Source organism: Lolium rigidum, chromosome 5 (genome assembly GCF_022539505.1).
Source record: "Lolium rigidum isolate FL_2022 chromosome 5, APGP_CSIRO_Lrig_0.1, whole genome shotgun sequence".
In the NCBI taxonomy this organism is placed as follows: Eukaryota; Viridiplantae; Streptophyta; class Magnoliopsida; order Poales; family Poaceae; genus Lolium; species Lolium rigidum.
The window spans coordinates 33,146,929-33,167,316 of record NC_061512.1 but is presented as its reverse complement, the minus strand read 5'-3'; the positions used below and the strand labels follow the sequence as shown (position 1 = coordinate 33,167,316).

The 20,388-nt window shown below is 42.9% G+C and overlaps 1 pseudogene; it reads right to left on the bottom strand.

Annotated features, from left to right (window-relative positions):
* Positions 1 to 16,095: 16,095 nt before the first annotated feature.
* On the bottom strand, positions 16,096 to 20,042 carry LOC124655828 (annotated as a pseudogene).
* Positions 20,043 to 20,388: the final 346 nt, after the last annotated feature.

The following is a 20,388-nucleotide window of genomic DNA, read 5'->3' as shown; positions in this document are numbered from 1 at the left end:
ACCTTCTTTGATGCTTTGGCCCTTCCAATTCCTCACAACCTCCGTTTCTCCTCCACTACTGATGGCTTCGAGACTTGGTGGTCCATGTGGAAGACCCATGTCTTTAGGAGGGCGCTAGGAACGCAATTGAAACAACTTGACGCCGCGCATGACATCTCCGCTGGCCAGGTACTATTCCTTAAAATATTTCCCGTAACCACTTAATGGTGATTTGCCTGTGAACTGACTTCACCTCTTGGCAGGAACAAGACGGCCCAGCTCCCATGCAAGCTGATGGTTCTCCCTTTGTATGCCTTCCTCCGGCCCCAGTGGTCCTCTTCTGTCAGAGTTCGCCACCTCTGAAGAAAGTTATAATGGAAGGCCAACCGATTTCACCGAAATCGGCTCCCAAAAGCAAAGCATTTTTGGGGCCGGTTGCCCCCCGAGCCTCGACCCGGGCGAGGACGGCGGTGAGGAAGGTGGCTGTCAGGAAAACCCTGACGCGCAGAACTCCTGCCCAAGCGAGTCCGCAGGTAAGTTGTATCATATTCCGACCGATCACACTTGCCTTCCCAACCTTTGTAAGATGGTCGTACCCCTTCTTTCAGACTTCCACCGAAGAGAACTCCAGTGAGGGAGAACAGTCCAGTCCCAGGGACTCCTACCCACGCGGTACGGACAGATCCACCACACAGAGCCAGACGGACTCGCCAACCCCGGCTTCTAGAAAAAGGTCGACTCCCGAGCCTGCTGCTCTTCAGTCTTCAGTCCAAACGAGGTCGCGCATAAAGCGCCGATGTGTCCAAAGGGCTCGCACGGGCCCACAAACCTCTTCTCCTAGCCAGGAAGTTTCAAAGGTAACCCTTTTGACAGCTCGTGTTCCCTGTTGTCTTGTTACTAACTGGACCACTTTACCATTCCCCTTGCAGATTAATGAGACTTCCAGCGGGGTCGTTGAAGAGGTGCCGATGCCATCTACTGCCCCTGGTCCCTCCAACTCGCCACGCGTGACGGACCAGTCGTCTGACCAGCATACTGCAAAGCCGATTGTTACCACCTCGGCTTCCCTTCCTTTCTTGGGAGAGGTACACTCTCTTTTCTCTCTCGATCCTACTTTTTTCATCTGCCGCATGCCCATACCGTTCTTGTTCTTTTGCCAGGGGTGCGATCCTTCAAGCTTGCTGACATTCGACCCCGATTCCATCGAGCCAGCCGCCCCTAAAATAGGTGAAGAGCCAAACCTTGGTGCAGTCGACGGTCCGCTCCAGCGTCTCAAAGTCCTGCTCTCCTCCCCAGTTGATACTCTGGTTGAGGACCCTGAGACGATCAGGGGCATCCTCGTGGACATCCAGCCTCGTCTCCCAGTGGTGCTGGTAGCTAAACTCTGGCCGACAGTGACTTTGTCAGTTTTCAAGTCAAGGGTGCAGTCGGCTCGTCAAAGGATTACTCTCCGCCGCGCCCAACTCCCGCTGAGAGCCGATATTGCAGAAAAATGCCAGCGGCTCAACGAGAAGAAGGCTGCTTTAGACGCAAAAACCGCCGCTTCCACTCATAGTGTCAGACTTGAGACCTTACGCAAGGAGCTGGAGGACCTCGAAAGGAGGGCCAGGGAGACCAAACAACTCATCCAAGACGAGGAATCCCTCATTGCCCGCTCCCAAGAGGAAGCACAAGGTCTCACTCGCTGATCTGAAGACCGACTTAGCGGAAATCCGTGCCCTAAGCAGCCAGCTGGTGATGGGGAGAGACGAGGATGATGAGGTCGAGATCGCTGAGGTGGATCGAATCCGTGCCGACGCTCTTCACGCTCTTAATGCATTTCTTCAGTAGGGCCTCTTTGCTTCTGTGTGTGAACTGATACTTGTAAACTTGCTTTCTGTTTTTTTGTCAAGTCAACTGCCACGCATCGGCCCCGGTTGCATCCGAATTTTTTTTTTATATTCGGCTACCAAAATTCCTCCGCACATGCCCAACGGCGTCGCGCGCGCTCCCTGATTAGGTGCCCCCCCGAGCCGATTCTGCCAGGTGACTGCTGAAATCGGCTCTATGTTTAGCCAAGGTTTTGTGGTGCGAACGGCGGCTTCATTAGGAACAACGTGGATTCCCTCCAGCGCCATAGACGACGCATCCCATTGTTCATTAGATCGACGTTGAGCCCGGACCGGAAACACGATTTTAGCTGACTCCTAGAATCGGCTCTTACGTTCGTAGGCCCACGAGAGTCTGGCGATGCTATGTTTAGTACGCCACCTTTTCGAGCTCGTCGAGTAGATTTTGCCTTTGTATTTGTCACGGCGGCATGTGAGCCCCGCCGTGCTGATGTCAAAGGAGAACTCTAGCTTCCCTCCGCAGTGGTTAAGATCCACCATGTTGACACCAGGATGCGGGTGCGTGTTTCCGTTGCTTGATGCCGCGCAAACGGGTCTCCCGACGAGTTTGGTTCCGAGGACCGCCTTGACCTTGTCATGCTTCTTCTGGAGCTTGTCAGCCAGGTCCTCGTAAGTGACCGGAGTTTCTTCCGCCATCTCTGATGTGGATGGCGAGGTGGTTGTTGTTGAGGATTGTCCCACCGGGCGTTCCAGAATGTGTTGACGTCAGAAACCCACCGGCGGGCAGTGACTGGTCAACACCGTAGAGCCGGGAACAACTAGGGCTGCGGCTGGCCCCAGTCCCTCAGAGCGACGGCCCGCAAAGCCTCCTGGTCGCGCGCCGATGCAAATTGCAAGGGCGTGCCACCTGACCTATACCTGGTCAGGAAGGTGTGGATGATGCCTCCCTTAGTTTCCTGCAGGGCACACACGTACACGTTACATACGAGCCTCGATCGGCTCTCAGGTTATCCTGTGAATCGTCTCATGGAGCCGATCCACCCATGATTCGTCCAAGGTGGCCGAATATATGGTGGTCCTGCTTGATCAAGATAAAGCATATGAGATCCACGACGATCTGGGGTTTTCACCGCATAATCGGATCATCCTACTCACGATTGGGCCTCGCGCTCACGCACGGTGATCGTAAGCCAGCCCTAGACAAGGCCTAAAAACCAACACTAGGTTGATCCTCGGAACGTCCTGTCTAGGGGCAGCAAACTACACCCTACATGCCGCTGGATCCTCCAACCCTTTGTAAGGCCTAACTATTGCAGATATTAAACTAATCCTTGATGAATCAAGGAGCAATCGTAACAGATCAGATCTACTAAATGACGATCAAGCGGGGTGCCGCCCCTGCACCCATGATGAGGTACAGGGACGGCTAGATGCGCAAGGGTTGCACTACGACAGCATATGATACTAGGAACAATGCTAACCCTAACACATCTATGATAACTACGTTGCTCGCCATCAAAAAGGCTTCAGTACGAGCAACGCATGAACAACGTGGGCAGGCTCGTGGTGCCTAGATCGCGAGATGCGATCTAGGCAGCATGGTGCTTACCGAAGAAACCCTTGAGACGAAGGGGTTGGCGATGCGCCGAGATTGGTTTGTGTTGAACGTTGGTTGTTGTTTATTCCATAAACCCTAGGTACATATTTATAGTCCAGGGGACTTTCTAATGTGGGCGTGCACCAAACCGTGCACGAGATAAACTCTAACTTCTACGTAGCCTACTATATTAAGGTACACGGGCTAACCAGCCCAAACTTGATACACAAAGCCGATTCACATATCTCTTCTATATGTATATCTTCAAATCCGTCTTGATCGCGGCCAACCTCTGGCTTGGTCAAATTCTGGTGATAACAGTTATTTGTATGATCATGGACTAGAAGAAATAAAATAGCTATGTAGTCAATTCTAGTGCTTTTCAACTTGAATTCAAATTCAATAAGTAATATGAGAGCTACTCTCTCATTTAAATCTTGATCCTAAGTAATACAACCAGAGGGAATGACTTAGACTAATGAACCTCTGATAATTATTGCTTAGAGATTTTAATTCATTTAAATGTTAAGTATTAAAACTATGTGAAGTATAGCACTTCAATTATTTTATACTCACATATAATAGATATGAAATGTTGACCTTGGGTCAACCTATATTTCATACCTGATTATTATATGAAGAGATTAAATCTTAATATGAGGTAATAAGAAGAAATTAATTTCTCTAAGGAGCTACATACCAAAGTTAAGAAATAGTAATAATAAGAGGAAATTATTTTTAATAAGAACTCATCCAACAATCCACCATGCCATGTTTGATTGGTGATAGGATTAGTGTGTGAACCCTTTTAAGTGTTTCTAGTATTGTATGTGAGCTTGGTTTAGTATTTATACCTCGTATTCGTATATAGACGCTAGTAACGAGGAATACAAAGAGGAGGAGGCCTACTCTCAGGAAGAAGAAGAGAACTTCGATACCTACTCAGCTCAAGGCAAGCTAACCCTTGCTAAACACAAGTGCTTAGCTCTACAAGAGCAAAGACACCATCACACTTTACTTTTATGTATTACCTATCCCATGTTTTTACTTACTTTTACTTTTGCTTATTTATTTGAAAGTACTCTTTTGTAGTGACCTCACCTTTTTAAGGTGCCGATCTCTGTGCGTATCTGTGCTAGTCCCTGGATCAATCGCTAGCACACACAGTACAAGATGTAATACCAAGAAACAAAGGTCTTTATTACATCGTATGATCCAGAATTACATAAAAATTACAAACTGCATAGCACAAGGCTAGCATATCATCAGAGTTTCACAACGAATAAACATAGACAGCATGGAGTCCTTCGTCTTCATGTGCCACAGGCGAGCATGTTGAGGATAGACTCGTAACCCTAATCATCATAACTCACTCGTCTATCAAAAACATCTGCAACATGAAAAGTTACAGCCACGAATGGTCAATACATTTGGAATTGTATTGGCAAGATGACACTATAGTGGACTTAAATGGCAACCTAACACTTAAGTGTACATTTGGCTGGTAGAGCTCAGGTATGATTTGCATAAAGCCAGTTTTCTCCTATCATTTGTCAAATCATTTTCTTCCTTTCTAATTAGGCGGTACCATTGATAGAAATCAATGAACCTGGAATACCACTGATGGAAACCAGTGAATTCCTCCTACCCCTGTTCACCCATCAAATTTTAATTTAAGAAGTTGGGATGAGGAGACTTTCGAACATGTGCCTTGTCAGTTCGCTCAAATTGTCCGTAACCGGGGACGCGGCTAAGTACTTAGATTTAACACTCTGCAGAGGTTGTACAATTTACCCACATGACCTAGTCTGCTCTTCTTCCATGATGCACATTTTGCTCAAATGGACAGATGTTGACTAGGACGAGATTTTTCTGAAGTGATCCCCCAGACCATCCTCTACGGACCCGTACCGACCTACATTCCCCTACATCATCTGTCACGTAGGGCCCGGGTTCTCACAACGTACTCCGTCAAGCCAGAGCCCATATAGCATGTGGTTGTACGGTAAGCTAATGAGCAAGGTTGTCTACAATCTCTTTAATCCTGGGTGACTTTCCGCAAATGTGTACTCACATCAGGGTATCGCCGTTGACAGGGCCCCCTGATGCAGCCACCCGCTCCAAAGCTCCACCATTCACCCGGGTAGTTCATTAAACTTAGTTGTTTTTCTTTAGCAAAACATTTTCATAGCATAGCTAAGCATCAACTAAATTTAATGGCGACAAAATATGATCAGGTGGAAGTAGCTATCTACTGGGATTACAAAAGCAAAGCATATCCCTAGACTTACTACAAAAATCACTACGGTGCATGAATAAAATCTAGGACATTTGTGAGGGTGTGTCACTTGCCTTTTTAGTAGTCGAAGATTGTTCTCTTTGTTTTCTTTCAACAAAACACGTCGCTCTCCATACGAACTATAAGACAAAAATAGCACAACATAAACATACATTCCAACAACAACAAGCAAGGCGAACAACTGGAAAGATTGTTATTCATTGTATTTTAGTATTCATTTAATTTATGATTGAATGGGAAATTTGATAGTATGGCAGGAGGTAAGGCTTGCAACAAATGGCTTTGGGAGATTGAATGGTGTGGCCAAATACTTGAAAATGGATCATCTAAGACATGAGAAAGAATGTAGGAATAGTTTTGGTAGATTGGTATGGTCATAAGGATCATTTTGGAAAAAGGAACTATGTTAAAGTTATTTATAGGATTAAACCTATGATTACTCAAATTGACATATTTTGAAATAGTTCAAAAGTCAAATTTTATCATTCTAATCTGTTGATCATATCTTTATGAGTTCAAGGGTATAATGCTTGCACGATTTGGATAAACAGATCAAAAGATATTGATTTTACAAGATTAAACGTTTCTCAGTTCAAATTTTAATAACGTCCGAAAAGTCATCGGGAAAAGTTGCTTGGATGAAAAAAAAACTTTCTACACGAAAATTGTGGAGAATTTAATTACAAACTTAACACAAGAACAACTATTCAAAACGGAGCTCTAGATCTATAGTTACGGAATTTCAAAATTTTCATATGTGAGTTAGCTAGCACCATCTGCGGTTGCCATCGGAACATGAGGATGTCAGTTCAGGTCAGTTAGGATATTATCTTAGAAAAACAAAACGTTGTGTCTGGCTAGGACCTGTACGCATATACGAATCTAGGCCTAGTAGAGACAGTGTTTTTCTTTTGAAGTGTACTGATCCAGTTCAATTGAATGAACATGCATCTGAATACATCGGATCGAAACAAGTTCTATATAGATGTTCATGATACAGAGTAAACACGAGTGTTGAAACGAGAAGGCCTGGCCAGGAATATTATTGATCGAGAGAGCGCATATACTCCCTATGCACTTACGTGCTCAGCAAATATTACTAGCAGGGAGATATGCTTTTATAGCAATGGGAGAGATTTCATCCATCGACCAGCAGGCCAGAAGGAAAACAATATTTACGCACAGTAATCCTATCGACATAACAAGGGAACTAGTAGTATGCAGCAGCTAATGAACTAGTAGTACGTTGCCGGGAGAGCACCCATCTGAACTAGGAGAAAGCTTTCGTTCTAATTCCATCTGCTCACGGAAAAAAAATACGACCAACATACGACGCCTTACCGATGCTGGCGCACCTTGTCTATGGTGATGTTGAAGAAGGCGATGCAAGTATGGGAGCTGATGGAGACATCGAGGAAGGGCTTCCATAGTCCATGAAGTAGCAGAAATTTTACAGCTTGTGTCGTCGACGAGCGGAAGCCGCCTCAGGTTGTTGTCGTGGGAGACCCTCCGGCTGCGGATCGAGAGAAGGGAAGGCATGAAGATATGAACATGAGTCTAGAGAAAAAGGAAGAAGAATGAACCAGGGCCTGAGTCGCATGGTATCTGACGGAAATGACAGCGTCGTCACCGTGGCCGGCGGAACAACGGCGACGCGACAAACAGTGACAACAAGGTGCACCACCATGTCCTGGAGGTAGGCCTTGACGAGAAGAATCTCTTGGTGCAGGGAATCGACGAAATGATCACCGAGGACGACGGAATCAAGCGATGAACTTGATTTTGTGGTTGTTCTTGGCATGGTTCGTACGGTCTTTACAGAGCTCCTCTCAGAAAATTTTGAGAATTAAAGTGAAGGAGAAAGGCATGGTACACACATAGGACATCTCGGTTCGCAGTGATATGTATTGAGGAGGGAGATCAGGAGACGTATGCCAACCATTGGCATTCGGTTCACGACGTCGATCTGAGATATTAAGAGCATTTTTGAGAGAATAAATTCTCTGAACGGACTGTGCACTGAATTTGGAAAAACTTTCGTGTTAATACCGAGCCGTTTCGTTGTCTTGAATGGCCTAGAAAAGGAGGGCAAGAGGAAAGGCCATGGCTGCCTTTACGTTTCAGTTTCTGGAAGTTAATCGACGAGGAAGATGACCTTTGCTTGGGCTGGTCGAGTAGCTACGCTTAGGTGGGCCAGGATATGGGCCTGTATAGCTTGTTTGGTTGGTCTGCTGTAATTTCATTTTTTTTTCTCCCTTTTACCTGATTTCTTTTCTAATTCTTGATTTAAGATTTCAAATGAAGTCAAATAAATTTATAAAAATTTATAAAAACTTAAAATAGTATTTTGGGACATCAAGGAACATATTTACTGTCCATAGTAAAACAAAGTAATATTTTTATGCACTTTAGCCTATATGGCTATTTGGGGCAACATTTTGCAAGTAGAACTTCTAGGGTTTTATTTTCTCAAATAAAAATCCATTAAGTATTTGAAAACCATGAATTTCAAAATATGTTTGATTTGAAAATACTTTGAAACCAAAAGTCTTTGAAAACACCATTTTTGGAAATTACTTTTACATAACTTTTTTTTAATTCCTTGCAATTTTTAAATCAAGTTCAAACAATCAAGCCTTAAATTTATTTTTGTTTTACATTCCAAAATTTAGAAAATTTTGGGATGTGACAGACTACCACCCTTAAAAGGAATCTCGTCCTCGAGATTCGGAGAAAGGCTAGAAAGAAGTTGGGTTTGGGATATGTATGGATGGGCTACCACCCTTAAAAGAAACTTTTGTAGCTAGACTAGGTCTTGGGTTCACGTTGGATTCATCCTAGGTAAAACTTGGCATTGGGTCGTCTCTTGAAATATCTATGGCTTCTGACCTCCAATAGGGGGTGTTTATATATTGTGAACAACATATATCTTCAAGGTGACTTGAGTAGTTTTCCTCATAGTTGGGCTTCATATGGGCAGGTGGTTGAACCACTTTTGACAGAAGGGGTCGCTCTTTGGGCCTATCAGGAGACCAAGGTGAGGGTACTCCAATCCATCGTTTATCTTCTTACTTGTCGGTGTCATCGAAGGTTTTCCACTATTCTTTAACTAGTGGTTGGATCTTCAATCTCGTTGTAGTCCTACGCTTGGCAACACTTGCCTACTATTAGGGTATAATATCTATTCACCCTATGGTTTAGGCTTATTCGTCGACATCTCTCTTGTAGGTACGTCTCTCTAGATTCGTAAAGTCAACATTACGAAAGCGAATAATAAGAGTAGTAGGAATGGTGATCAATCCATCCTGCACCCAGATCATTACTCCGTATTTGATTTATTGAATCTCGTATTCTAACACTTGGTCAACCTCACAAGTTTGATAAAATTTTCCATGGAGAATTGAATCAATGTTTCAATCCCCATTATTGAATTGTTTTCAAAAACTTTCTATCGATCCTTAACTAGGGTTTTGCGTACCTCACACTCCTCGGTTCTTCATCTTGATAGGGACATCAATGTTGGTTTCACTAGTGTTGTCTTCATGGCGAGTTGCCGAGAAAACATTCTCGGTTGGGTATAGATGAGAATAGATAGAAAGATTCTAAAGAAGATTCCTACCCAAACACAACAGATCAAAGCAATTCAGCAAACAACAATCATCTAACAAACATCAAGCAACTTCAAACACAAACAAACTAATGTGGTCATACCACAATTTGGTATGATCAATAATTTGTTACGTCATCGTTGGTTCGATAAAAAAGAATTCATGGTGGTCTGGTCTATTTCTGCTTTGGATGTTTCCAGCTTCTATTATATTCCTTCGGTGTATCTTCTTTTGTTGTGAAGTCTACATTGAAGTATTTCTTCAAGTTCTTCATTGGTCTTCTATGAAACCCTTCTTGTTGAGTCAAAGAACATCACATGAATCATCACTCTTCATGCTTCATGGACATGGTCATCATTTGTCTTTTCTTAATGGTTTTCAGGAGGTAGGCCATCTAAAGAAAAGAGGAAAACATTTTTGAAGATGGAGTAGGTGAGAATACTAGAAGTTCACAAATCAACCGTCTTTTAAATAGAAGTAGGATTAGATAGATTTTTCATCCTAGGGTCTTCCTATTTTCTAATCCAAACCTAGGGTCACGAACCTATGGTCAACACAATGCTCTGATACCATCTGTAGTGACCTCACCTTTTTAAGGTGCCGATCTCTGTGCGTATCTGTGCTAGTCCCTGGATCAATCGCTAGCACACACAGTACAAGATGTAATACCAAGAAACAAAGGTCTTTATTACATCGTATGATCCAGAATTACATAAAAATTACAAACCGCATAGCACAAGGCTAGCATATCATCGAGTTTCACAACGAATAAACATAGACGAGCATGGAGTCCTTCGTCTTCATGTGCCACAGAGTGAAGCATGTTGAGGATAGACTCGTAACCCTAATCATCATAACTCACTCGTCTATCAAAAACATCTGCAACATGAAAAGTTACAGCCACGAATGGTCAATACATTTGGAATTGTATTGGCAAGATGACACTATAGTGGACTTAAATGGCAACCTAACACTTAAGTGTACATTTGGCTGGTAGAGCTCAGGTATGATTTGCATAAAGCCAGTTTTCTCCTATCATTTGTCAAATCATTTTCTTCCTTTCTAATTAGGCGGTACCATTGATAGAAATCAATGAACCTGGAATACCACTGATGGAAACCAGTGAATTCCTCCTACCCCTGTTCACCCATCAAATTTTAATTTAAGAAGTTGGGATGAGGAGACTTTCGAACATGTGCCTTGTCAGTTCGCTCAAATTGTCCGTAACCGGGGACGCGGCTAAGTACTTAGATTTAACACTCTGCAGAGGTTGTACAATTTACCCACATGACCTAGTCTCGCTCTTCTTCCATGATGCACATTTTGCTCAAATGGACGGATGTTGACTAGGACGAGATTTTTCTGAAGTGATCCCCGGACCATCCTCTACGGACCCGTACCGACCTACATTCCCCTACATCATCCGTCACGTAGGGCCCGGGTTCTCACAACGTACTCCGTCAAGCCGAGCCCATATAGCATGTGGTTGTACGGTAAGCTAATGAGCAAGGTTGTCTACAATCTCTTTAATCCTGGGTGACTTTCCGCAAATGTGTACTCACATCAGGGTATCGCCGTTGACAGGGCCCCCTGATGCAGCCACCCGCTCCAAAGCTCCACCATTCACCCAGGTAGTTCATTAAACTTAGTTGTTTTTCTTTAGCAAAACATTTTCATAGCATAGCTAAGCATCAACTAAATTTAATGGCGACAAAATATGATCAGGTGGAAGTAGCTATCTACTGGGATTACAAAAGCAAAGCATATCCCTAGACTTACTACAAAAATCACTACGGTGCATGAATAAAATCTAGGACATTTGTGAGGGTGTGTCACTTGCCTTTTTAGTAGTCGAAGATTGTTCTCTTTGTTTTCTTTCAACAAAACACGTCGCTCTCCATACGAACTATAAGACAAAAATAGCACAACATAAACATACATTCCAACAACAACAAGCAAGGCGAACAACTGGAAAGATTGTTATTCATTGTATTTTAGTATTCATTTAATTTATGATTGAATGGGAAATTTGATAGTATGGCAGGAGGTAAGGCTTGCAACAAATGGCTTTGGGAGATTGAATGGTGTGGCCAAATACTTGAAAATGGATCATCTAAGACATGAGAAAGAATGTAGGAATAGTTTTGGTAGATTGGTATGGTCATAAGGATCATTTTGGAAAAAGGAACTATGTTAAAGTTATTTATAGGATTAAACCTATGATTACTCAAATTGACATATTTTGAAATAGTTCAAAAGTCAAATTTTATCATTCTAATCTGTTGATCATATCTTTATGAGTTCAAGGGTATAATGCTTGCACGATTTGGATAAACAGATCAAAAGATATTGATTTTACAAGATTAAACGTTTCTCAGTTCAAATTTTAATAACGTCCGAAAAGTCATCGGGAAAAGTTGCTTGGATGAAAAAAAAACTTTCTACACGAAAATTGTGGAGAATTTAATTACAAACTTAACACAAGAACAACTATTCAAAACGGAGCTCTAGATCTATAGTTACGGAATTTCAAAATTTTCATATGTGAGTTAGCTAGCACCATCTGCGGTTGCCATCGGAACATGAGGATGTCAGTTCAGGTCAGTTAGGATATTATCTTAGAAAAACAAAACGTTGTGTCTGGCTAGGACCTGTACGCATATACGAATCTAGGCCTAGTAGAGACAGTGTTTTTCTTTTGAAGTGTACTGATCCAGTTCAATTGAATGAACATGCATCTGAATACATCGGATCGAAACAAGTTCTATATAGATGTTCATGATACAGAGTAAACACGAGTGTTGAAACGAGAAGGCCTGGCCAGGAATATTATTGATCGAGAGAGCGCATATACTCCCTATGCACTTACGTGCTCAGCAAATATTACTAGCAGGGAGATATGCTTTTATAGCAATGGGAGAGATTTCATCCATCGACCAGCAGGCCAGAAGGAAAACAATATTTACGCACAGTAATCCTATCGACATAACAAGGGAACTAGTAGTATGCAGCAGCTAATGAACTAGTAGTACGTTGCCGGGAGAGCACCCATCTGAACTAGGAGAAAGCTTTCGTTCTAATTCCATCTGCTCACGGAAAAAAATACGACCAACATACGACGCCTTACCGATGCTGGCGCACCTTGTCTATGGTGATGTTGAAGAAGGCGATGCAAGTATGGGAGCTGATGGAGACATCGAGGAAGGGCTTCCATAGTCCATGAAGTAGCAGAAATTTTACAGCTTGTGTCGTCGACGAGCGGAAGCCGCCTCAGGTTGTTGTCGTGGGAGACCCTCCGGCTGCGGATCGAGAGAAGGGAAGGCATGAAGATATGAACATGAGTCTAGAGAAAAAGGAAGAAGAATGAACCAGGGCCTGAGTCGCATGGTATCTGACGGAAATGACAGCGTCGTCACCGTGGCCGGCGGAACAACGGCGACGCGACAAACAGTGACAACAAGGTGCACCACCATGTCCTGGAGGTAGGCCTTGACGAGAAGAATCTCTTGGTGCAGGGAATCGACGAAATGATCACCGAGGACGACGGAATCAAGCGATGAACTTGATTTTGTGGTTGTTCTTGGCATGGTTCGTACGGTCTTTACAGAGCTCCTCTCAGAAAATTTTGAGAATTAAAGTGAAGGAGAAAGGCATGGTACACACATAGGACATCTCGGTTCGCAGTGATATGTATTGAGGAGGGAGATCAGGAGACGTATGCCAACCATTGGCATTCGGTTCACGACGTCGATCTGAGATATTAAGAGCATTTTTGAGAGAATAAATTCTCTGAACGGACTGTGCACTGAATTTGGAAAAACTTTCGTGTTAATACCGAGCCGTTTCGTTGTCTTGAATGGCCTAGAAAAGGAGGGCAAGAGGAAAGGCCATGGCTGCCTTTACGTTTCAGTTTCTGGAAGTTAATCGACGAGGAAGATGACCTTTGCTTGGGCTGGTCGAGTAGCTACGCTTAGGTGGGCCAGGATATGGGCCTGTATAGCTTGTTTGGTTGGTCTGCTGTAATTTCATTTTTTTTTCTCCCTTTTACCTGATTTCTTTTCTAATTCTTGATTTAAGATTTCAAATGAAGTCAAATAAATTTATAAAAATTTATAAAAACTTAAAATAGTATTTTGGGACATCAAGGAACATATTTACTGTCCATAGTAAAACAAAGTAATATTTTTATGCACTTTAGCCTATATGGCTATTTGGGGCAACATTTTGCAAGTAGAACTTCTAGGGTTTTATTTTCTCAAATAAAAATCCATTAAGTATTTGAAAACCATGAATTTCAAAATATGTTTGATTTGAAAATACTTTGAAACCAAAAGTCTTTGAAAACACCATTTTTGGAAATTACTTTTACATAACTTTTTTTTAATTCCTTGCAATTTTTAAATCAAGTTCAAACAATCAAGCCTTAAATTTATTTTTGTTTTACATTCCAAAATTTAGAAAATTTTGGGATGTGACATCTTTGATTTATGATTCACTTGGTCTAGAGTAGAACAATATTTGGATTTAGATTAGCACAACTCAAAGCTAGATAGCACCCCTCATATAGTTGCTAGTGCTAATCACTTAAAATTGACTACTCTAGATGGGAACATGGTGAGGTGAAATGACTTTGAAAGAAGTAAAGTGGAGGTGGATGTGAACAAGGGAAGATGGTGATTTTTGATAAAACTGATGATGGGGTTTGAATGCGATACCCTTCCAATTATACAAGTACCCCCACAATACCTGATTATGGGTAGGGCTTAACTAGAAACTTGTGTATTTTAGTATGGGTTCCCTCTAAACAAGCATCATAGGGGTTACGCCGAGGCTGCCTCCGTATATGAGAAATGATGTGAATATGAGGTGAATGTACGACCCAAGCCTCGTGCAGTTCCCGGGTTAACGGTTGGTTTTCACCGGGAGGCCAAGCTCATGGGGAGAGGTGCCTATACTAGGACATATAAGTGAAAGGTTAAGGTTGATGATCCGCGTACTGAGTTACGATGATTCGGGGTTATCCTCGACGGATGTAATCAAAAGTTGTGGCACAAGAGTACAATCTCTGCAGAGTGTTAAACCTATTCGAATAGCCGTGTCCGCGGTTATGGACGATTGGAAAGGCCATACTATTTCCGTTATCAGAATTTTGAAATGATGAATTTGAATGGTGACTTGACTTGGATCCCAAATGAATTGTGGGAATGACACTAATGTTCCCACTTGAGTTAGTCTAGCAAATGATGGGTTTTTACTAAATGTTTACCAAATTAAAACTTGGCTTTATGCAAATAAACCTAGAGCTTAGCACCCCTTACTACACTTAATATGTTTTTACCTTAGTATTAGTTTGCGAGTACTTTAAAGTACTCATGGCTTTGCCCTGGCCATTCAAATGCCAGACTTTGAAGAGGAGCAACAGTATCAGGATGACGGACAACAGGACGTCTACGATAACTAGGATCGTCTTCTAACGTCAAGCGTTGCCTGTGGAATAGATAGTCCACTACTACTACGCTTCCGCTACTTATTTGTGATGTTGAACAATCTATTTGTGTAATATTGGATCATGTGATCCCTTGTTGTAAGACATTATGTGTTGTAATAAATGATGACTCTGAACTACTTACTATTATGTCTCGCAAAAACAATCTTCCTGGGATTGCGATGTATGATGTAATAGGGCATCCGGACTTAAAAATTCTGGTGTTGACAAATTCGAAGTACTTTGGCATCCACACCACTCCAACATAGAGTAACACTCGCAAGAGTGTGAACTTCGGGATACATCGTCGCATCCGTGTCACCTCGGTTATTCCCGAGCTCTTTGTTTATGCACTTTACTTTCTAATAACCTTCATGCTTGAAGTTATGCACTTTACTTTCTAATAGCCTTCCGTTTTATGAAAATTGTCTTAGATTTGTCAGAACTTAATATATCTAGACACTAATTAGTATATAAATACATCCACAATTTAAACAAATCTACTATAACTTTCATAAGACAGAGCAAGTATCTATGAAGAAATGGAAGCCCACCTAAATCTGGACACAAACTAGTATATTGATACATCCACAGTTTAAACAAATATACGATAACTTTCATGAGACGGAGGAAGTATCTATGAAGAAATGGGAGCCCAGATGATGCATGTTTATTTAAAACGGAGGCAAAAAAAAACTTTGCCTCATCTACTGATTAAAAAAGTGCCCAATTTTTAGAAGAAAAATCAGACGAAAACCTACAACAACCAGACCAGACCGACATAGACAATACACCTACACAGACCATAAATCGACACTAACAAACACTCGAACACGACACTTCAATACTGCACTGAAAAGACAGGCCACAATATTGGGATGCACCCACCAACTAGGTAAGCAATAACCAAGATGGCGAGAGAAAAAATTAGGGATCTGCAGCTTCCACACTGGACTTGCCCCTAGCTGCTTTAGTGTATTACAGTTTACAAACAACTAGGTTCTTCATATCATTACAGTGTGTCAGCACCTGATGACTGGCTGCGGCTTCTCTCGACAGGTCTGGTATCCTTTCCTAACTGCACGTCACCTACAAGCCGTCGGAGCAAGACGACACGCTGATCTCCTGGTGGATCCAAGCTAGGCAAGCGACGCCAAAAACCCTACACAAAGGGCTGTAACTGCTAAAACGGTGTTCAATCTCCTTCTCAATGGAATGAAACGCAAAGGTTTTTTGTGTTTTCTCGAAAACAAAATTGTAATGTGCCAGCTGTCCCAATTAGCGACAACTGGTACAACACACACACTTACCCTGACAGCTGCTACGACTAAATGATGCCCTAACACATTTCATACACATTCAGCACTCACTGCCAGAAATTCTACAAGTCGCAGCAGCTGGAGGATAGAAATCACACAAATAATATCCATGCAGCTACACTAGTGCCCTTCTCTCAACACATACAAGCTTATAGCCAGTGATTCAAAATATACAAATAAAAAACTTGTCTTGTCCAAGATAATAACAATCTGTTGATCCAACTTTGACAGGGCCAGCATCTGGCCTTTGGCTGCATTCATGCGTGCAAGTTAATGCAACAAAGCAGCAGGGCGAAGATTGAAAAGCCTTCCACCTGCTCACATCAATATTTAAAGTAGATGACATACATACTTCCCATCAAGGTTTTCAGTGTAAAGCGTAGGGTATTGTAGTTGCCAACTTAATTATCAAAATCATGCATGCATGCTACAGGGTATTGTAGTTGCCAACTTAATTATCAAAATCATGCATGCATGCTACAGAACAAACAATGGAAAGTCATTGTCCAACTCGTACATGGATGCTTTACAACAGGAAATAAATACATAAAAAACAGTCGGTTAATAAGGTACTTATGTGTTTGTTAGCACATTGGTACATAGTAGGCATATTGTTCGGCCTAGTTTTTTCTGCAAGTAATTTAAACAAAATATCCTCAATGTATATAGTGATTCCCACTGACAGTAATTACCAGTGCCATCAAAAACGGAAGGAGCTAAGAAATGGACTGCAGCTTGAAGCACAAATCTGTAGCAGAGATAAAAAAGAATAGTACCAAATTAATTCAGTGGAGAGGACGATCTGATCTCCCTAGCTAGCTATCATGCGCTTTCTCCATTCCTCGATCTGCTCCTTGTCGGCGGCGCTCTTTTTGCTCCTTGTTTTCATCTCCTGAACCGGATGCTATTGGTACTACTTCTTGTGCATCCTCTGCAGCCATTGTGTGGGCTACCAAACAAATGAAATTAAGATGGGAAGCATTAAGAGCGGTTTAGAAAAAAAAACAAATAAACAGAATGAACACATTAAGAGCTGTGTTAATTTACCTCCAGATTCCATCATGTGCCGGGACAGTGCATCCCTCACCCTCACGGCGTCCTCATCCGCTATCTGACGCACTTGCCCGCTTGTATACTGCTCCTGATCGCTCGGCATACCCGCACCATGCTTTCCTCCTCCATGTATATTACTATGTTATGCAACAGGCAACACGTTTTGACAGTCCAGAACATCTCCAGTTGATTATTTGGATGCCACCCTTCTCCCTGCATGCACTTCCACGTGTCTTTCAACCGTGCCAGTGCCTTCTGAGCGATGACTATAGCTCCATGGTGTCTGCTATTGAACTCCACTTTGGAATCTGAGAGCGAGATATCCTTCTCCAACTGGTAAGGTGTGAGGAGCCAGGGGAGAAGGGGGTATCCTGCATCACCAATGACATATTCCCCAACATCCGAGCCATCTGATAACTTCAGTTTACTACTATTCAGGCAAGTACCATTCTCGGAGGACTTAAAGAGCCAATTGTTATGCAAAATGCTTGATTGGTCCATGCTACCGGGAGACCCCTGCCAACAGTTTGTCAGCCTCATATCTGGATCAATGACGGTTTGCATTAGCATGCCGTCATTCTCCGTGTCAGGATCTTGCGAACCAAATTTGATGCGAGCTGTATGTACAACACCGCAGCAGTTTGGCAGGCCGTATACCTTGTAAAACTTGTGCTTGATCTTTTCCATTTCGCTGGTGCAGGGCCAATTCAAGAGGTCAAATGCTCGCTTTACCATAGCCTTGATAAACATCTGAGTTACCAGCGAGGCAGTTGACTCATCCACACCAACAGAGGATCCTACTGTGACCGGTGGCTCACCAGAGTTCAACATTCTCAGAGCCACTGCTACGCGGTCTTGTAAAGACAGCACCCTCCCATCAACAAAGGTGTGATCACTTAACATCATATATTCCAAAAATGGGATCCTCACCAAGCTGCAGACATAATTAAATGAACTTTTTCTCATTTTGTACAAGACTCAAATCCTTCTGCATCCACCATAGAAGATGATAACGTTTCTGCATGGTAAGAAGAAAAACATAAAATTGGTTACATGATATCTAATTTGCAAGCCAAGAGCTAACATATTACTCTAGCTAGATTTGTTGAACTCGACGTTACCGAGCAGAACAAGTAATTAGAAAGGGAAATGCTTAGCAACAGAAGGGAGTGCAACCAAATCAAAAAAGTGGTAGCCATACGGTGAACAGCACACATGTACCGCTATTGTTGTGTGACTAAAACTTGATTTTTTAAAGAGCATTACTGTAGGGGAAACCCCTACGGTGTGGAGCCTAAAACTTGATTAGTTGCATGGCCCATAAAAATGTGCTTATACGTCATCTGGTACGAGCATAATCATGTGAAACAAAAAATGTACGGAAGATATTCAGTCATCACTCATCATGCAGAATATTTGGGAATGAAACAAGCTTATAAACTGTCCTATCCCACCGACACCTACAATGGCAATAACCATGATATTGTTATTGACCTCATTTCTTGTTTGCAAGATCTGGGCCACTAGTGCTCTTGTGTCTTCTTCAATCTTCTCCCCGACCACACTCGACCGGTCAAGATCCCCAGACGTCTCACGGCCAGGATTACCGTGACTCGAGGCATGTACCTTGCTGCTATGCCGATCCTCGTAGGACACAAGATTAATGAAGCTGAAAGCAGCACTGCGCTCCTTGATGCTATCGAGCCTCTTGTTGAGTGCCTTGATGCGGGTACCAATCTAACGAGCATGGGAGGGATTCCGCATGCAAAAGAGCAACGGATTGAAACACCCTGCATCAAAGGAAGATAATCCACGCTCCATGGCCTTGAGATGACAGAGGTCGAGGATGTCGGTAGCTTCGTACATGGCACGCTTGAGCTGCCCCACCCATTCTCAGACTCTCTCGTCAGTGATGTTCCTCCTATCGGCGTCGGCGAGGAAGTTCTGGAGATCCTGAAGCTTGTCACCCATCTTGTCAATCTCACCAAACACTCCCAGCATCATTCCAACCTGATCTTCTGCCACCTGCTTGACCATGTCAGCCACGTAGGACGCAAACGCATCCAGCACCATTGCCATTGAACTTGTGACTTTTGCTGTAATAGTAAATGTGAGATGAAATATAGGAAAAGAAGCAAGATCGATTAGGTAGGTGTACTGGTGTAGAGAGAGAAAAGTTGAACTACCTTGGTGTAGAGAGAGAAAAGTTGAACTGTCCAGCCAATTCAGATGTGGAAGAGCATGGGTACCCGACGCAGACAGGGGCAGCTTGCCACGGTAGACGACGCTGCCAGTGGACGGCACGTCACCTCGAGGATCAGCTCCTCGTCCAGTGCGCCGCCTCCTTTGATTTCAGAGGCCCGGGGGAAACTGGAAGACGAGGCCCTTCATATATGCATGAAAAGTTCGAATAAATGTATGCATATATACGATGCATATAGAAAATACTAAAGTACCAATAAACACTAGCAAAACCATGGTTCTTTTTTTTTTCCGTGGAAGGTAGGAGGTCTGCTAGGCAATATAAGAGGGGAATAATGAAACCAATGTTATTATATAAACCATTACCTAGCTATACATGCTCATTAAAAACCAAAATGTAGGTTTTGAATGATTAGGATTATTAAGTCTACTTGTCAATGATTTGATTTCCATATCAACCATAACCAAAATGTAATTAACTTCAATTGGTGCAGGTAACAAAAAGAGGCAAGGCTAAGCTTTTTGACAACTCCTTTACTAATCATGGTCACGATACCTTCGTTTAGAATCTCTCATCCCAGAGCTCTCATCCCCTTAATAGTAAAAGTAAGGTGAAATTTAGGAGTGATTAGGAAAACAAGCAAGATCATTTAGGTAGCTGAAATGTAGGAGGGACGAAAATTAAGCTAGCTCGCCAACCTTGGTGGTGAATGGATGTCAACAGCAGCTTCACACGGGAGACGACACCGACAGCGGGACGGTGACGTCGGCTTTATCGATATGGCACGTCGCCTCTGGGAGAAACAGATCAGATCATTGTCTGGCGTGTCACCTCCGCCTGTAACCGCAGGACGAGGAGTAGCCGCAGGTGCTCTCCGGCGAAGGCTAGAGGCGGCGCAGGTGGAAGTGGTTGAGAACGAGTGAGGACGGTGTCTTTGGCCAGGCTTTGCTGCATTGAGGATGGAGGCCAGGGTTTGTGCATCTGATATCTGATCGGTGTTGCAAAAACACACCACA